General features: G+C 42.9%; 1 protein-coding gene across 2 annotated transcripts in view; it reads left to right on the top strand.

Annotated features, from left to right (window-relative positions):
- The window catches only part of cntfr (ciliary neurotrophic factor receptor), a 75,467-nt gene that overhangs the window by 15,491 nt on the left and 41,289 nt on the right, over positions 1 to 18,687 (top strand). The window contains exon 1 of one of the 2 annotated variants that reach the window (XM_079524829.1): positions 7,332 to 7,348. The exons of the other annotated variant lie outside the window; for it this stretch is intronic. The gene's annotated coding sequence lies outside the window, so the exon portion shown is untranslated. Of the gene's footprint in view, positions 1 to 7,331; positions 7,349 to 18,687 lie in introns of those variants that run through there. 2 annotated transcript variants of the gene reach the window in all.

Genomic DNA, 18,687 nt, shown 5'->3' with positions numbered 1-18,687 from the left:
GAGAGTCAAGAGAGGATGGTTCACATTACACACACGCACGCACGCACGCAAACACACACGCAAACACACACACACACACACACACAAACACACACACACACACACACACACACACACACCATGGCTAGCAGATGGGGAACAGGAATATATTGTGATTGTTGGATTTGTGGGCGGCCTTACGAAGCGGCCGGCAGGCCGGCCGGCTCTTTTGGATTTCGCCCTTGCTGGGTTTTGGGTCCATGAAAACTGAAGTCCATGCAGAAGTGACTTTTGTCTTGCTTTTCTTGCCTTCACCGATAGTCACAGTGTACAGAAACCGGAGAGGAGGGAGAGAGGAGGGGAGTGATATGCAGCATTTAAATTAATCCGTTGTCCTAAACCTGTGTGCATAAGATAGCAATTAAAGGGAAAGCGCATCAACACGCCTACAGACACACCTCCACCCGCAAATAAAGGTGTCGGCATAATGTTTAATGTATAGTGGGTATAGTGGCCGCAAGATACCATTTACGCATAGTGGAAGCTCCTAAATGCGTAATTCTTGGGTTGTGATCTGCTTCTGTTGTTGATGGGCATATTGTGAGTGTCTTTGTCTGAACTCAAAACGTTGAAAGCGATAGATACAGGGACGAATAGTTTTCATAATCCTCATGGGGGCCCGTGCAGCCCCGCCCCCCCTACCTGGCAGGTTATGCACCCAGATTAGCATTTCAATGCCTGATCTGCATGTTAAAGAGGACACGCAACGCGGTTCACCCCCCACCACCCCCCGCCCCGGACAGTGAGGAAAACAAACGTGTTAAGGTGTCAGACTTGGATGGTTAAAGCGGCGCGATTACATACAAACAAGCGCGACCTGATGCGGCACAAACGGGACGAACCGAGGCGAATATATATTCAGGTCCAATTCCTCATGGGGGCCGAGATCCCTGGTCCAATTCCTCATGGGGGCCCTGGCCCCCCGGCCCCCACAGACTCTACGTCACTGGATAGATACATACATAAATACTAAAGTTGCCAAAATCTTGCGATAATATTGTGTAAGTAAGTATCACAGATATGCTATCTGTTAAATTTGTGTTCAGAAGAACTACAAAGGTTTAGTTTTGAAAAACATTCTAGGAAATAACGAATACAATATTGCGTAATGTTTTGCATATCGCAATTTGCTGTCAGGGTGACAACATATTTGGATGTGTCTCCTCTCCGGCCTCCCCTATAGGAGGCAGTACGCTGTGGTAGTTTGCAGTACATGGTGAAACTCAGTGTAGCAGTGTACACACACACCAACACACACACACACACACTTTCTCTCTCTCTGTCTCGTATAAGTATTGGCTCCTGTCCAACTAAAATATGAATTCATTTTTTTTAGTATTACAACACACCTCCTCTCCTCTCCTGCTCCCTTTTATTTTCTTTTGTTCTCTTCTCATTTGCATAATGCAAATATGGCATTAGTTTCATCTTTAACCAAGTGCATTCATTGTATTTCTTAGAATTGAACTAAAGAATTCTCTCTTCCTCTCTCTCCGTCTTCTTTCATACAGGTCTCTGTAGGTCTCTCTCTCTATATCTCTCTCTCTCTCTCACTCTATCTCTCTCTCTCTCTCCAAAAAAGTATATATATTAAGGCTGTCAAATTAATTGAGTTAATTAATTGCGTTACAATATTTTAACGCAATTAACGCATACAGTCTTGACCCGCAATATTGTCCCTGAACATGTGCGATCAGTCTCTTGACAGTTCACTTCGTTCAACAGTGTCCCAGATTTCCATAGTCTTCTAGGCGAAAACCCATGCTAAAACACACCCTAAACAGCGGAAAAAACACCAATCTGTCCTGACTCCTGACAGCAAATTAAACGTAATCACTCTCTGATGTGCGCAGCTCAGAGTCACAACTCTATGATGATGTGCATCATAGAGTTGACATGTCGTCATGTCCCGACCCAAAAACACTGAGGTAAACTTGATGTTGTTTGATTAAACACAACGTGCCACGCTGCCACCGAAAACTAGCTTCCCATGTTATTTTTGTGTCGAGGAGCGCTGTGTAACGACGCCTCGGCCAACAAAACACAGCTGTCAAGTGAAGCCTGACTTGTGCTTCGTCGTACGATGTGTTGCATGCTGATGAGAATGGTTGATCTGCAAGCTCACAACGCATCGCTTCCGGAACGTGTTGTGAGCTTGTAGATCGGCTATTTGCAGGTACAAGGAAGGTACAATGAATATTACAGTATCAGCATATATGGGCATATTTCACATAGCCCATATATATGACAAGACAGAAGCAAAGTGGAAAAAGGTTAGGCCTACTGATTCGGTGGCATTTCACATTGCAAAAGGGTGCAGGAAGAGAGGGCACCTAAACATTGTGGGCACCTCAGTGTTAAATTGGCTTTTTTTCCTCCAAAATGTAAAATAAATAAATAAGGAATTCATTTGTATAATGGTAATGGATGGACATATTGTAAAAGTTGTCACTTTATTATTCATCCCAAAGGGATTTATTTAATTTGTTTTTTGTTTTTTTATAAAAACAACATATTTGAAGAATTTATTTTACCAAAAACAATTAAACAGCTCTACTCTGTGGTTCTATGGGCTATTGACAATAGCTTGCAGCAATGTGTGAAGAACTAAATAGTTTTAATGGTGATTAATCATGATTAATTCATTTTGAAGCTGTGATTAATCTGATTAAAACTTTTAATCATTTGACAGCATTAATATATATAAGCCGCTATGCTGTAGGTTGAATGAGAGCCACGCCAACACATCACCGCAACGCCAGAAATATGGTGTTATTTCAATTATACAATAATAGCATGTCACAATAACAAATGAAAATGTGTGTTACCAGCAGGCCATTTGAGGGGACACGGGAGGGCTTCCATCCCCCAAAAATGACCAGAATTCATCCCCCTTGTTAACCAGCCATTCCCACTCCCTCCCTCTTCATCCGCCTAGTAGCAAATTAAGGGACCACTGTAGGTGCAGAATGCAGATAGATAATGTGTGTCACAGTATGTGTGTGCGTGTGTGCATTTGTGTGCAGGTGAAGATTCTGTGTGTGCAGGTGGTTAAGCTTTGTATGCAGGTCAGTGCAGGTGGAGAAACGTTGTGTGTGCAGTTGTAGAAGCTTTGCGTGCAGGTGGAGCTGTGAACATCCTAGGGCTGTCACGATTACACACAAATGTAATTGGACTGGCATTGGACATTGGACCATTTAATGTAATTGGACTGGCATTGGACATTGGAACATTTAATGTGAATAGAAATGACATATTTCTGTTTACCTTTGTGGGAGCCAAGCAGCTAACGGAGAAGACAAGCTCAGACGAAATGAATTAGGCAGATACGATGAAATCAGCTTAGTAGGTTGCAGCAAGACAGCGTGTTACAATCGGACAGAGTATTCACTTGACTCGCGTAGAAGCACTGTACCCGTACCAAAAACCTCTCCTATTTATATCCTATTTCTAAGTGTTTCTAACCATCTCTCCAATCCCAATCGTTCTGGTATGGTATGCATGTACTGCCTGATTTTGGCAAACCAAAAGACACAGTCCAACTAAGACCTGTTAGCAACAGGACTGAGATTGTACTTTACAGGCCTCTCATTATGTACCATTCTATAAAATTTGGAATGTATTGATTTTTTCCACCTTTTGGGCCCAATCCACTTTGCAACAAAACCGTTTTAAGGTCAACCACACCAATGCAAATCAAGGAGTTGCAACTGGTGTGGTTTGGGCTTTAGGCTTCATAATGAAAAAGTGCATAGGGCAGATATGACAAATAACTGAAATATACAAAGAAATTGCTGGCATTTTTATAAATGTTTTACTTTATAAAAAGGTTAAAATTGTGGAAGTAGCTGATCTACAAGCGTATAGATCTGCTATTTCTGCTCTTTTATGTACGAACATCTTTCAACATGGAAACGATTATGACAAAATATTTGCGATGATGACAAAAAATGTGTGACTATTTGAAATAATTGCAATTAGACGATTATGTAATAATTTTTGACCGCCAGCCGAGTTAAAGCCAACCGATTGCAATTGCAGATCAGCTGTTTTCAGCAAAGCGATTTCTGCGCAGAGGAGGTCAGAAATCAGTGGGCCAAGGACAGACCCCTTGGGGGACCACAGTAAACGGTGGTTCAAAATCCCAGTTCCACCTCTTGCTTTATAACTTCCCCCCCCAAAACGGTGCCTTCAGCATTTTGCTTTAAAAGTTGAAAAGAGTTCCACTCCTGCAGTCAATTTTAAACACGTTTGTCAGGAGTTACCTAATACGGTGTAGGCCATCTCAAACGAGGTGAATCATGGTCTCTAGTGGTAGGAACGTCTGTGGGCAATTGTGTTTTAGATGAAAACTTGGAATGTATGTGTTTTTCGGTATCCAAATGGATACAGCATGGCTTCAATATGGATCTCAGACTTGGCTCCAAAGTGGAACTCAGACTGGGATATCAATCATATCAGTCATCTGTGATTTGTGACTCCACATTTGGGCCAAATTTCATTGAGCTTTTTCAATGAATGATGAAGTATTTCAATATGTACTTTAAAGGCCTGGTGCAATGAAAAATACGGGCATTTTATTTTGAAGTTTCACTCTGAAAAACCCTCCAGACTATGGGACGTAGCTTTGTTACGTGCGCCACGCATGCACGCACAACACATGCATATTGTTTGTTTTCAAAGTGACAGAGACACGGGCAGCAAAGCTCGTAGCTTATTTCTAACCTATACTGTTTTCAGATACATATTTTAGCGCGATGATTAAGTTTAAAACGACTCAAACTAGTAATACACTGTCTGGATGTCATCCTGAATTAGATTAAAAACAGAGTAGTTCTGTAATCAGAAGCAGCTGTGTTTGGAGGATGACGCAGCAATGGGAATAAAACAGGTGAATTAAATCAATATTCATTTGACACTCGACACGTCATCACGCATCACGTTTTCGTTCAAAGTATTAAATAAAAATTGGATTTTTATGGACTTTTGACGTTTTTATATAAAAATACACAAAAAAGAAAACCCTGGACTTTCAAGACAGGATGCAATGGCTTTTGGGAATTTTATTTTGAAGTTTCAGTCTAAAACGGAAGGCTGTGAAGAGCGTTGCATCCCTTCAGGCTATGGGTCGTATAGCTCAGCGATGCCTGGAGTTTGTTGACAAAACTTTACAAGTCAGATACAGAGCATGCAACTACTACGTGGCTTATTTCTAACCTATCAGATACATATTTTAGTGTGCTGATTAAGTTTAAAACGAGTAATACACTGTCTGGAATCTGGATGTCATCTTGACATCTGTAATCAGTAGTTCTGTAATCAACATCAGCTGTGTTTGGAGGAACTGCAGCTATGGGAATCAAACAGGTGAATGAAATCAAGATTCATTTTTATTCATGCAGGACTCGACATCACGCATCAAGTTCAACGGAAGTAATTAACATTGGATTTTTATGGATATTTGATATAAAAATTCACAGCAATGGACATTTTCCCATTGTTTTGGCATCCATTGTTAAGTATACGTATGCCCATATGATGACCAATGGTGTAAAAGTGTAAAAAACGTATTTTTCATTTCACTACGTCTTTAGAAGTACTTTCTGTGGCCTACTGGCAGCATGCATACAATGTTTGGCGCTGATCGCTCAAACGGTTTGCGAGAGACATAAACACACTTCACATGGTCAGTCTGTATGTCTTTTGTCCTGACCGTGTGGATTTTAGCATTCAGCGGCAGGATGGATGCTTATACCTCACCTTGCAATGACATATTAAGTCCAGTTTCAGTCAGGTCAGGTGCTCGGCGAGGTTTTCTCCATCAGAAATAAGCACACCTCATTCCCACACCTAATGCTGGCATTCGGGCAGGTGAGGAAAATATCCTCGCGAAAGCCAGCTTCACCTCAGTATGCAACAGCATGCAAGCTTGAAGAGAGTGGCATACACCTTGTTGTTGTGAATTTATATAGTTGTCCATTTTTTAAGGCAGTGTCAAGAATGACGTTAAGCTCTGGGTGGTTTTTCTTGCAAGAGCTTCGCTGTGCTCACAGTGCGTGAACTTATGTGAGGCCCCACTTGTAAGACTTACATTTCAGTCTCGTCTTTTTTTTACCGTCGCTGCACCAGCACTGTCTGCACGGATCCCAGATGCGCTCGTCGACTTTTAGTTTGTTGTCTGGTTTTGTGAAAATGACCTTGGCCTGTGCATGTTCCGATCCGGCGCGGTGCAAATAAGCAGGTACGCGCGTCCTCCTCAGAGTTTCCCATCAAAACAGTATCTGACAAATATGTGCAGCGGGGGCATGGTTTGGAATATAATGTGGATCCATCTAACGGCAAAGCATATTTACTAAAGCTGACATATTATGATCCTCCTGGTATGGGCCATGTCGGTGATGCACCGGGTAATGTTGCTGTTAGACAGTGGCACTGCTCTTAGCTCATGGGCCAGTTAATTCCCTTTCAGCTATTGTAGCCCGCTTGATTAGGGTTTCCCTGATTTGTTTGTGGCTTTTAATCTCTGCCAGGCCAGAACTGCCAGAGCAGGGATTATGGTTATGCTTTTGCCCCTGTCTGTGTGTCTGTGTGTCATGTGTGTCTGTCTGTGTCTCTGTGTCTGTGAGCAGCTTATCTCACAGCTGACACAGCTGGACCAATTATTGGCGTGAAACGCTTCACTGTGTCCGATCCGCCCCATATTTGAAACAACGCTGAGCCGAAAGCATTTTCACTTTACTGTGTGCTCCACAAATGCTACAAATGTCTGCTCAGTGCTGAAATGTGTTTCTCGTGAGCCATGTGACAACCAAAAATAGTTCTGTATGGAGTATCAGAACCCTGTTTTATGGTCTTTCTGGCAAACGGTATAGAGCATTAGTCCAACTACGTGGCCGGTTAAGACTCACCCTGTGGCTTCCACATGCGGTTATGGTTAGGGTTGGGATAGGGTTAGTAATGGGTCAGGCTAACGAGCGCTCGGAACAATGACACGTTACCATAGAGTCAATTCGAATTAGAATCGCGATTCCCGTTATGAACGATTCAAAATCGATTCATAATTTCCAAAAAAATTTTTTTTGTTACAGTTACAGGTTTTCACTATATGGTGTCTGTGATATGAAATGTAAGCTTACCCTAATCACAGTAAACATCATGTCTTCAGTCATTTTCAAGTTACTCCAGTCACTTCAGTTCAGAACAGCTGAGGTTTGTCTGTCAACGAGGATCCAGCTGAGCCTCGTTAATATTAGTAGCATCAAGGCAACTCTTGAGTGTGAGTGTGTCTCTAGTCTCTGCACTAACACAAGTAAGTGATTGAGTTCAAAAGTACCTGTACAATACATTATGGTTTCTGCATACTGTGCATGTGTGCATTTTTACTGCCAGCTAGCCAAAGCCTACCAATTCTATTTATTTTACAGCAGTTTTTACTTGAATGTATTGTTCTGGTAACTGAGTGAGAAAAAGTGTCAGAAATTTTTTTTGTACATGATGTTGTCTTGGATTTACCTTTAAAACCTTTACAATTCTAAAAACGTTTTACTAAATGTACTCTGCTTTCATGCCAGAAGACTGGAGTAGATCGTGCTGAAATCCTATCGAATAAATCTTTTTTGGTTCGAGAATCGAGTTGAATCGAAGAAATCGATTTTGAATCGAATCGTGACCCCAAGAATCAGAATCGGAATCGAATCGTGGGACACCCAAAGATTCACAGCCCTACCGTTTGCCTGTAATTGACTTTAAAAATTTGCGGGCAAGGCCTATTTCTTAACCAAAAATAACACTGGGAGAGAGGTCTCTAGGACTATGGTTTGCTTTCTGTCTGCCAGGCTGCTTACCCAGAGTTTAAACGCATGTCGAGGCCCATCCAAAAAACGTGTTCTGGTCACTTCTGCCCATAGGGAAGTTTGTCATGCAAACTCCCACAGCTGACACAACAGCCCTGGGTAGACAACCCAGCCTGGCGGAGATCTGTGCTCCGAGGAGCACACTTTTCTAGTTAGCCTGTGCAATTAAGTATGCCACCTCATCCTCATATGATGTATTTTAGAGCTTTGGCAGGGATAGTTGTTTGTTTGGTTAGACATAGAACTTTGTTTTGGCCTACCAGCTCTCATTCCTTTAGGTGGAAAAAAAATCCACTGGTTTCACAGCAAGGGGGGTGCATAGTTTTCAAGTGTCGTAGTGTTTTTGAGCTTTAGGCGTCCATGTGCAAGCAACAAAGTGCACACAACACATTGGGGATGTTGTAATTAAGTAGCCTTGGGAACCAACAGTTCCCTACCATAGGGTCAGGAGCCTATCTCCTGTTTCCATGGTTTGAGGTAGCAGTTAATGTGCAAGCACAGCCTCTGGATCTGAGTCTTTGACGCTAGTATAGTCACATGGGATTTAGCCCCAATCCAACCCTTGATGCTGAATGCCAAGCGGGGAGGCTTTTGGGTACCATTTTATAGTCTTTGGTTTGGTACTGTATGACTCGGCCGGGGATTGAACCCCAACCCCCCCCCAGTCTCAGGGCGTACACTCTAACCACAAGGCCACTGAGGTCGGGGATGTTGTGCTTTGTTGACAACAACACATGTGAACGCATACTAGATACACAGTATTCCTCCCAACACTTGGGGGGGAAGGCTTGGTCGACTGCTAATATAAGTCCTTACGCACACGGCGGTTTCCTTTCGTGGCTGTGCTAGAGGTCGATGAAAGCCTTCTTGATGGTTGTAGCTCTACACTCTCCTCGGCTGCATGGCCTCTCTCTGCTTTCTCTTTGGTGACGGTACTAATCAACGTTTCACTTTGATGAAAATAATATGCATAAGGATTTGTTTTATTTTAGTTAATTAGCTGCATGCAATTGAGTGCACCTTGCTAATTTTACATTTAAAATATTGTTTTGCACAGCATCATGGTGGCTCTGTAGGGGACGACTAGCTGTAGAGAAATCTGTCTGTCTGTCTGTCTGTCTGTCTGTCTGTCTGTCTGTCTGTCTGTCTGTCTGTCTGTCTGTCTGTCTGTCTGTCTGTCTGTCTGTCTGTCTGTCTGTCTGTCTGTCTGTCTGTCTGTCTGTCTGTCTGTCTGTCTGTCTATCTGTCTTCTTGTGCATACTGCCAGTAAGCCAAGGAAGTTATTAACCATACCAGGTCATACAATCAAAATCTTATCCCTGGCGTCCCTTGGATCGTGACGCAACTCACCATATCAGGCCCCGGTCGTTTGTTGCCAAACTCGATTTTCCGCCATTTAGCATTTAGTTGAAAACACACTTTTTGCTGCTACTACAAATCTTGTCCAAAACTCACACAAACCGGTGCACATTATCTCTGGGGTCATGTTGATGTGATCAAGATGTATCATTCAAATTCTGCGATTCCCATTTGGCTATGACCACTTCCCGAAGATTGTGGGCGCTGGGTAGGCAACCTGGCCTGGCGGGTCAGAGAGAATACTTGTCTAATGTCTGTAGTTTCACACGTTCTGGAAATCATCAGTGGTGTAAAGTAACTAAGTACATGTACTTAAATACAATTTTGAGGTATTTGTACTTTACCTGAGTATTTCCATTTGCCAATACTTTTACTTCTACTCCACTACATCTCAGAGGCAAATATTGTACTTTTACTCCACTACATTTATTTGACAACTTTACTAGTAACTTTGTAGATTGTGATTATTATTACAAAACATACAGTAACCACTTCAGCCCTATACATTTCGGCCATTTGAAAATTGCCGATCTACAAGCTCACAATGTGTCGCATCGTGACATATTGTGAGCTTGTATATCGGCAATTTTCAAATGGTAGATCTGCTATTTTCATGTGTATACATTTGAAAACTTGAGTAAAGAATACTTTCTACTTTTGGTACTTAAATACATTTTGACGCCAATACTTTCGTACTTTTAATCAATGACATTTTGAATTCCGGTCTTTTACTCCGTAACGGAGTAGTTCTACGTTGCAGTATTGTTACTTTTACTTAGGCCTAAGTAAAACCTTTGAGTACTTGTTCCCTCCACTGCACTGCATTCTGGAAATCATCTCCCCCCCCCCCCCCCCCCCCCACACACACACACACACACACACACACACACACACACACACACACACACACGCGCACACACGCACGCACGCGCACACACACACACACACACACACACACACACACACACACACACACACACACACACACACACACACACACACACACACACACACACACACACACACACACCGCGCACGCACACAGACAGCCTGAGGGGAATGGGGAAGCAGTGTGCCGTAAGGAGTTACTACTGCGTGTCTAAGCCTCCAGTGGAGAAGTGGAGGAGGATTATACACGGGGCCATTGCTATTTGCTACACATGAACAGTGGTGAAAAAAAGTACTCGCTTTTTGGAGCGGTGCCTCCGCTCCATTTCGCAGCTATGTGTGTCCCTACGTATGCGTGTCCCTGTGTCCCTGTGTCTGTCCGAGCACGGAAAGCTGCAACACGGTAACTCTGTCATTTCTCTACCGTTTCGGATGCGGGTACAGGCTCGCCGGAACCGGGCCGGCCCGATGGTCTGGTTGTTCCGGGGACCTAACCTGACTCCGCCAGATGGGGCAGCAGAGAGTACACTGGGTTCCCCCCTCCTGCTCCCATCTGGGAACTCTCAGGCAGACTTGATGCCCGGCCACAAAAAGGCCTGGCCAATCAGCGGCAGCTAGAGGCGGGATCAAGGCAGCACTGTGTATGCCTTGATCCCGCCTCTAGCTGCCGCTGATTGGCCGTTTTGTGGCCGGAGTATCAAGTCTGCCTGAGCGTTCCCAGATGGGAGCAGGAGGGGGGGAACCCAGTGTACTCTCTGCTGCCCCATCTGGCAGAGTCAGGTTACCGGGGACCCCCACACGGTAACTCTGTAATTTCTCAAAGATTTTTTCCAAAAATAATCAAAGTAGTACAGAGCACAGTACACTACAATACAGTACAGAGCACAGTACACTACACTACAATACAGTACAGAGCACAGTACAGTACAGTAAAGGTGGTTGCACACTGGACACGTTTTTCGTAAAACCGACGGAAAAACGCAGCTAAAAATTAAAAAACTCGTGCAGTGTGCAACCACCTTTACTCAGTTCACACAGGTGTGATTTTTTTTTTACTTAAGCAAAAGTGTTGATACTGCTATGCAGAAATACTCTGTTGCAAGTAAAAGTCTGGAATTAGAAAATGACTTATCAAGATCAAAATAACGTAACCTATAGTAACTAAAGTTTTCAAATAATTGTAGTGGAGTAAAAGTACAATATTTTCCTTTGAGATGTAGTGGAGTAGAAGTAAACGTATTTAAAATTGGAATGACTCCAGTGAAGTAAAAGTATCTCAAAATTGTACTTAAGTACAGTACTTGAGTAAATGTACTTCCACCACTGCACATGAACATGTGGCACAGCTTTTATTTGTGGGGGAGGTCTGTCTGTTGTGTGGAGCACTTTCCATTGTTGATGCATTGAATCATCGAGATGCATGTGTTTTTTTATGTTTTTTTTAAATGTTGTAATATATCAATGAATCAATGAACAACTTAAGCATTACTTTATACTTCGTCAATGGTAACATTCAAACATTTTGAAAATAACTGTTGTAAGCTTGTAGAAAGGCTATTTAAAAAAAAATCGGAATCGTTTGTCTATAATGACATGCCCAAAATGGGGATAGATAGATTATGAATTGATTATTTTATTAAAACATTATTGGTTCCTTTTTTTTTTATAGTCGATTCAATGGATTAGTTATATTTACTGTTTCACCCCTGGCCTAGAGCACTTGCTTAGGCTATAGGCTGTAGGGTTTGATGTGGTGTGTCTGCTTAAAGTTGGCCACGTGGAAAACCAGGACAAAATACAGGGTTCCCACGGTCATTAAATTCCTGGAAATATTTCGAAGAAAAAACATTTTACAGTCCTGGAAAAGGTTTGGAATTTCTCAAGAGTCCTGGAAAAATAGTTGGCTATGCATTGTTTTAATAGTTGGCTATGCATTGTTTTAATAGTTGGCTATGCATTGTTTTAATAGTTGGCTATGCATTGTTTTAATAGTTGGCTATGCATTGTTTTAATAGTTGGCTATGCATTGTTTTAATAGTTGGCTATGCATTGTTTTTGGCAATTGATTTTGTTCATAAAAAACGTTTTCCAAAACATGTATAACATTACACGAAATATGTAACATAAGTCATTATTCGCCAAACGGGCAACGTGATTGCAGCCTAATTTGTACCAGTATGTGACAAAAATAGCCTATCCTATGCCCTAGGGCAGGGGTTCTCAACGTTTTGGCCGGGGACCGCGGGAAATGCTTTGGCAATGTCTTTTTTTTTTGTATATATAATTTGGGGACCCCCCAAAATAATTTGGCGACCCCCCCAAGGGGTCGCGACCCACGGGTTGAGAACCCCTGCCCTAGGGGTCCTAGGATGTGGTGTAGCAAAACATTTGGCACAACATTTGTAATAGAATTATAGCATTCTATATTCAATGCTTTATTGTTGCTACACTGCCTGTCTTTGGGCATTGCACATAGGAGTAAAAGAGACTCATTATTGCACTGAATGTTTGTTCAGGCCTGGAAATTGGGTTAAATATTCAGGAAAAGTTTTGGAAATGCATTGGTAAAAATGTGTGGGAACCATGAAAATAAGAGGCTGATCATCACCAGGGTCAGTTGAGGCAGCAGGGAATGTCATGATGATTATATACTTTATTGATCCTCAACGGGGAAATTCATACTGTCATCACCGCTGGGGAATATACCGTTTAAACATAGAGACACACAAGCAGTGGTGGGGAAAAAGTGATCAAATGTTTTACTTAAGTAAAAAAGGTTGAGAAGCGCTGAGTTAGAGCAGCCTCATTGAAATGCTGGGGCTGCCAGTCCAGTTTGTCCCGTTGTGGGAGGTAAGTGGAGGACGAGGGAGCCTAAAACTTTATTTTTAGAACAAGGGGACGCTTGTGTGTGTGTGACTGTGTGTGTGTTTTTGTTTGTGTGTGCATGTGCGCGTGCGTGTGTGTGTGTGTGTGTGTGTGTGTGTGTGTGTGTGTGTGTGTGCGTGTGTGTGTGTGTACATACACATATTTTGAGTGTGTAGTTTCACATTTATGTCTGTGCATAATATTATAGACTTATACTTTGTGGCATGAGTGCGCTTTGGGCATGTTGGAGTGCCCCTACCCGGTTTCTCTCTTTATATTTGTTTCGATCAATCAATCAATCAATCAATCAATCAATCAATCAATCAATCAATCAATCAATCAATACTTTATTTCAGACCCAGGGAGATCCATATCACAGTACAAAAAACATACAGTACAGTAGAAAAGAAAGACAATAAAATTAAAAACATACAGGTTTTCAATGTCTAACATGCAGACAAGTCCGCCAATGTTTGTTTGTTTGTTCGTAAGTGATTAACCCTATTGTTCTGAATATAGGACTTCGTTTTTCTTCAATGGAAATATCTTAAAAAAACGGGGTCATATTATAATCGGGGACTAGACTATTTGACACAAATGAGTAGTCTCAAAAAAACATATGGGGGTGGTCTTATAATCAGAGTCGTCTTATATTTGGCACAATACGGTATGTTGTTGGTTAATCTATGATGATGTGATTGTTCTATGTACTGTACATAGTGTATATTTATATCCTCACAATAGATGTGTGTCATCTATAAATTATTCCCCTCTCTTCTCCTTTGGGGGATTATGGGAAATGTAGTCTGTCTTCCAGCCCGTGAATGAGAGAAAGATTAAATGGATGAATGAAATAAGAGAATTCTCTCTCTCCCTCTCTGGCGTTCTTCTCTCGCTCTTGGCTTTTTCCAATTTAAATGCAAATGATGCCACACACACACACACACACACACACACACACACACACACGGCTAAAAGCAATGATATCATGCTATGAGTCATGCATTTTAAGAAGAGCGGATTGGGGATGAAGGGAAAGGTGGAGGATGGAGAGAGAGAGAGAGTGAGGATTCTATTGTTCTTTTGGTCATTTCCTTGCGCTAGCCTTGCGAGAGATCAGTGTAGCATCTAGAGCAGTGGTTCTCAAACTTTTTAGCTCAAGACCCAAGAGAGAAATTTTCTGTCTCCCCGTGAATAGTGAATATAGTGAATATGGCAGATCTACAAGTTACTTCACTACTTATCAGTTATTATTATTTAATATTTTTATTTATGGAATTTGCTAGATTCTTTTCATCATGAACGGGACAAGAACACTTGACGCGCTGTCAGGCCAAAGCCTATATGTGGCATGCGGGCATGCGGGCACCCCTAAAACAGCCAGTTTTAACTGGTCATTAGCAAATAAGTCACGCTCGGTGTGCTCTGTGTCTTGACTGACCAGCACACTTTATATAAGTAAAGATGCTGATGTCATATTATGCAATATGTCATACATCATAATAATGGAAAACCCCATAGGCCCCATAGATTATTATGGCATCATCATGATGACATCATAATGGAAAACCCCATAGACCCATGTTGACATGACATCAGAAGTTACTCTAGAAAGTAACATACCGGTACAATAAACTGACAATTTACAATAGTAGTGTGGTTGCCCTGTGGCCAACCCCACTAACAAGAAGGAAAGAGAGGAGAAAGAAAGCAAAGTAACAGAAAGGGTCACTCTGCGGAGCACATACATGCAGTATCTCCACCAGGCTGGGTGGCCTACCCAAGCCGTCAGGACCCATGGAATCTCTGTTAGGAAATATCGTTTCTACTACATACGGTTCAACTGGCATGGTTTTGGCACGTAGGATGCTCTCTATGTGTGTCAGGGACGGCTGAAGACCCCTGCCTTAGGGCTTTAGTATGTTTTTTTATCCTTGCCGATATTGTGTCTGCTATATGTTGTGGAAGCGCTGATGTGCTCTTTCCTTTTTATCACCAAATAAAAATGCATTCATTCATTCATGCGTCTATCCGCCACTCCCTGCAGTCCCAGTTGGATTCCTTGGATCATGACGCAACTATCACAATGTGTCGCTTGCCAAAAAGCTATCAATGCTTTTTGGGGTAAGCAACAGCAACAACAGTAATTATAAATTACTTTTAGATGGTTCGGTCTGTTTTCGTGCAATGTCATCTTTTTTTTTTCTTTTCTTTTTCTGTTTTGATAATTCACAGGCTTGGAAGATAATCTCTCCCGGCTGGCTTTTGAAATGAGGGAGTGTGAAAGAGAGAGAGAGAGAGAGAGGTTGTGTGAAAGAGAGAGAGAGAGAGAGAGAGAGGTTGTGTTCAGAGTGTATTGTCAACATAAGGATGATCACTGTTTCAGAAGCTCTTGCATTGGCTTCATATTAGACTCAGAGACCACAGGACCACAAAACCAAAGGTGTAAAGTACCTATATGTACATTTACTCAAGTACTGTACTATTTTGTACAATGTGGATTTTTTTTCCTTTCTCTTTTCTTTTCTTTTTTTACTTTACTGGAGTACCGGTATTTCCAATTTTCTGTAACTTTTACTTCTACCCCACTTTTTACCACCGCTTATCCGTAGTCGGGTTGCGGGGGCAACAGCTCCACCAGAGAGCTCCAGACTTCCCTCTCCAGAGGGCAGTGAGTCGATGTGTTTCCTCCAACTGCGCCTTGGTCTGCCCCTGGGTCTCCTTGGGGTAATGCCTCATTCCCTACCCGGACTGCACAACTTTTTACTGCACTACAATTCTTTGAAAATGTGTGTTACTAGTTATTTTGTAGGTTTTGATTATTATTACAGAACATACATTACTCACTTCAGTCCTATAGGCTATGTATTTTGGCCATTTGAAAATAGCCAACCTACACGCTCACAATGCGTCGCTTGTGGATCTGCTATTTTCAAGAGATTTCCACCACTGTGTTTCTGTTTGTGTGTGTGTGTGGGGGGGAGGGGGGTTGTGCGTGTACGCGTGTGCATGCGTGCCTCATAGTAAACCACATAATCCGGCACCGTCACACGGCTGTGAGTGTCTGTCTGCCCACTGGCATCCATCTCTCTCTCTCTTTCTCTCTCTCTCTCTCGCTCTCTCTCTCTCGCTCTCTCTCTCTCGCTCTCTCTCTCTCTCGCTCTCTCGCTCTCTCGCTCTCTCTCTTGTCCTCTGGTCGGTCAAGACATTTGAGACCAGCAACGATTTTCCTTTGATCAATGATATCCCACTTCTGATCCCAATACAACGAGCGATAGAATTCGAGCTGTCAACGAGGTCGACAGTCAGCGCTTTGAACCTGCCCGTTCAAATAGGACAATAATAGCTCCTTTACTGTACCTTACCACCCTGCAGGGCACCTAAGAACAGACCCCAGCTTTCACTTTTGGGTCACGGGTGTAGTGGAAAAACAGTAAAAGTACATCAATATAACTCAGTACTCAGGGAATCCCAAAGTGCTACATGGTTAAAAAACATATAATCAATCATATAAGGTTAAAAACAGGGTTATCAAGGGTTATCCAACTGAGGCCTTAAGCTCTGACAAGCACAGCGAATATTAGCTGAGTACATGTTTTTCCAACTGGAGCATTGACCTTTGACATGCCACACCAGATGTTTTTAAGGAGATAGGCGAAGGGGAGAACATGGAAAGAACATTTTGGACAAACAAGGAGTTTGTTGCCAGCATTAGGCTATCAGCAGAATATTTGTAATCCATCTAATGAGATGTTTATTTGGAACAGACACCTAAACGGAAAGTATAAAAGGTTTGGATGAGGGGGCTCTCCCTACGATATCGAGTGGATAGTGGATACTCTGTCCGAGTGCTGCCTAAAACCGTATTTGCTGTATGTCTAATGCGTGTTAAATAAATACTGTCTAAGCTTGATCAACGGGACTGGTCTAGGCAATTTCTTCTGGTGAAGATACATCTCTGGGTCTTCCAGCATCCTGCCTCAACACGGGCTAAAAGGTTTGGGACCACTTCTCTAGAGGAGGAGGACAGAACCAAGGTCTTATTCTTTGAAACTCTGAGAAAAAAGTTTCAAGGTGTGTTGTTGCTATTGCATCAGTCTTTGGTTTTTAGTGGCCAAGTGCAATTTTACTGGGTAAGTGCAATTACTTTATTTGCACTAGGTATTATGCAGTGTTTTATGTAGTGTTTAGGTGTAATTTATTCTGCCATGACCAGGCCCTGGGTAACAAATTTTGTTCTGTGCCTGTGGGGAATGACAATAAAACTCCTTGAACCTATTCAGAGCAGAAAACGTAGAGGTAGGAAAGTACTACACCCGCATAGCAAACCGCACCTGGGGAAAGTGGGACCGCTGACGACGATGGCGCTGTCGAACAGTGTTGATTTTGTGGACTAAAACAACATGACATAAAATGTGCGTCTACTACCTTTTTTCACTGACGAAAACGAAATAAAAATGAAATAAAAACTAAGCTACGATGACTAAAACTAAGTTGACAAGTTTGTCAAGATATACTGTATACTAGACTTAAATGTTAGGGAAGGGACTAGTGGAGAAGAGATGCAGTAGAACTAAAAGTCGCGCTCGGGTGTTGCACTCAGAAAATAGCACATCGACTATTTTTGGCATGCAACCAAATGTAAAATCTGCTATCACGACCTGCCCAAATACATTTTTGTTGACAAAATAAAATAGACACTTAAAGTCGACTAAAATGTCATTACTATTTAGTCGACTAAAACTAGAATAACACTAAAACATTTCAGATGACTGAAATATAAATAAAACAACATAATTTCTTTTGTTCAAAAGACTATGACTGAACAAAAAAATCTGCTGTCAAAGTCAACACTCCTGTCGAGGCTGCGCTGTCGAGACCGTGTGCTGCCCATGAGGAAGGTGAAGAGATGGGGAGCCAGACCGTGTGCTGCCCATGAGGAAGGTGAAGAGATGGGGAGCCAGACCGTGTGCTGCCCATGAGGAAGGTGAAGAGATGGGGAGCCAGACCGTGTGCTGCCCATGAGGAAGGTGAAGAGATGGGGAGCCAGACCGTGTGCTGCCCATGAGGAAGGTGAAGAGATGGGGAGAGACCGTGTGCTGCCCATGAGGAAGGTGAAGAGATGGGGAGCCAGACCGTGTGCTGCCCATGAGGAAGGTGAAGAGATGGGGAGCCAGACGGAGCCCGTGTGCTGCCCATGAGGAAGGTGAAGAGATGGGGAGACCGTGTGCTGCCCATGAGGAAGGTGAAGAAATAGGGAGACCGTGTGCTGCCCATGAGGAGGGTGAAGAGATGGGGAGCCAGACGGAGCCCGTGTGCTGCCCATGAGGAAGGTGAAGAGATGGAGACCGTGTGCTGCCCATGAGGAAGGTGAAGAGATGGGGAGCCAGACGGAGCCCGTGTGCTGCCCATGAGGAAGGTGAAGAGATGGGGAGACCGTGTGCTGCCCATGAGGAAGGTGAAGAGATGGGGAGACCGTGTGCTGCCCATGAGGAAGGTGAAGAGATGGGGAGACCGTGTGCTGCCCATGAGGAAGGTGAAGAGATGGGGAGACCGTGTGCTGCCCATGAGGAAGGTGAAGAGATGGGGAGACCGTGTGCTGCCCATGAGGAAGGTGAAGAGATGGGGAGACCGTGTGCTGCCCATGAGGAAGGTGAAGAGATGGGGAGACAGTGTGCTGCCC

This window comes from Electrona antarctica (assembly GCF_951216825.1).
Source record: "Electrona antarctica genome assembly, chromosome: 16".
NCBI lineage: Eukaryota > Metazoa > Chordata > Actinopteri > Myctophiformes > Myctophidae > Electrona > Electrona antarctica.
This window is presented reverse-complemented; position numbering and strand designations above follow the sequence as displayed.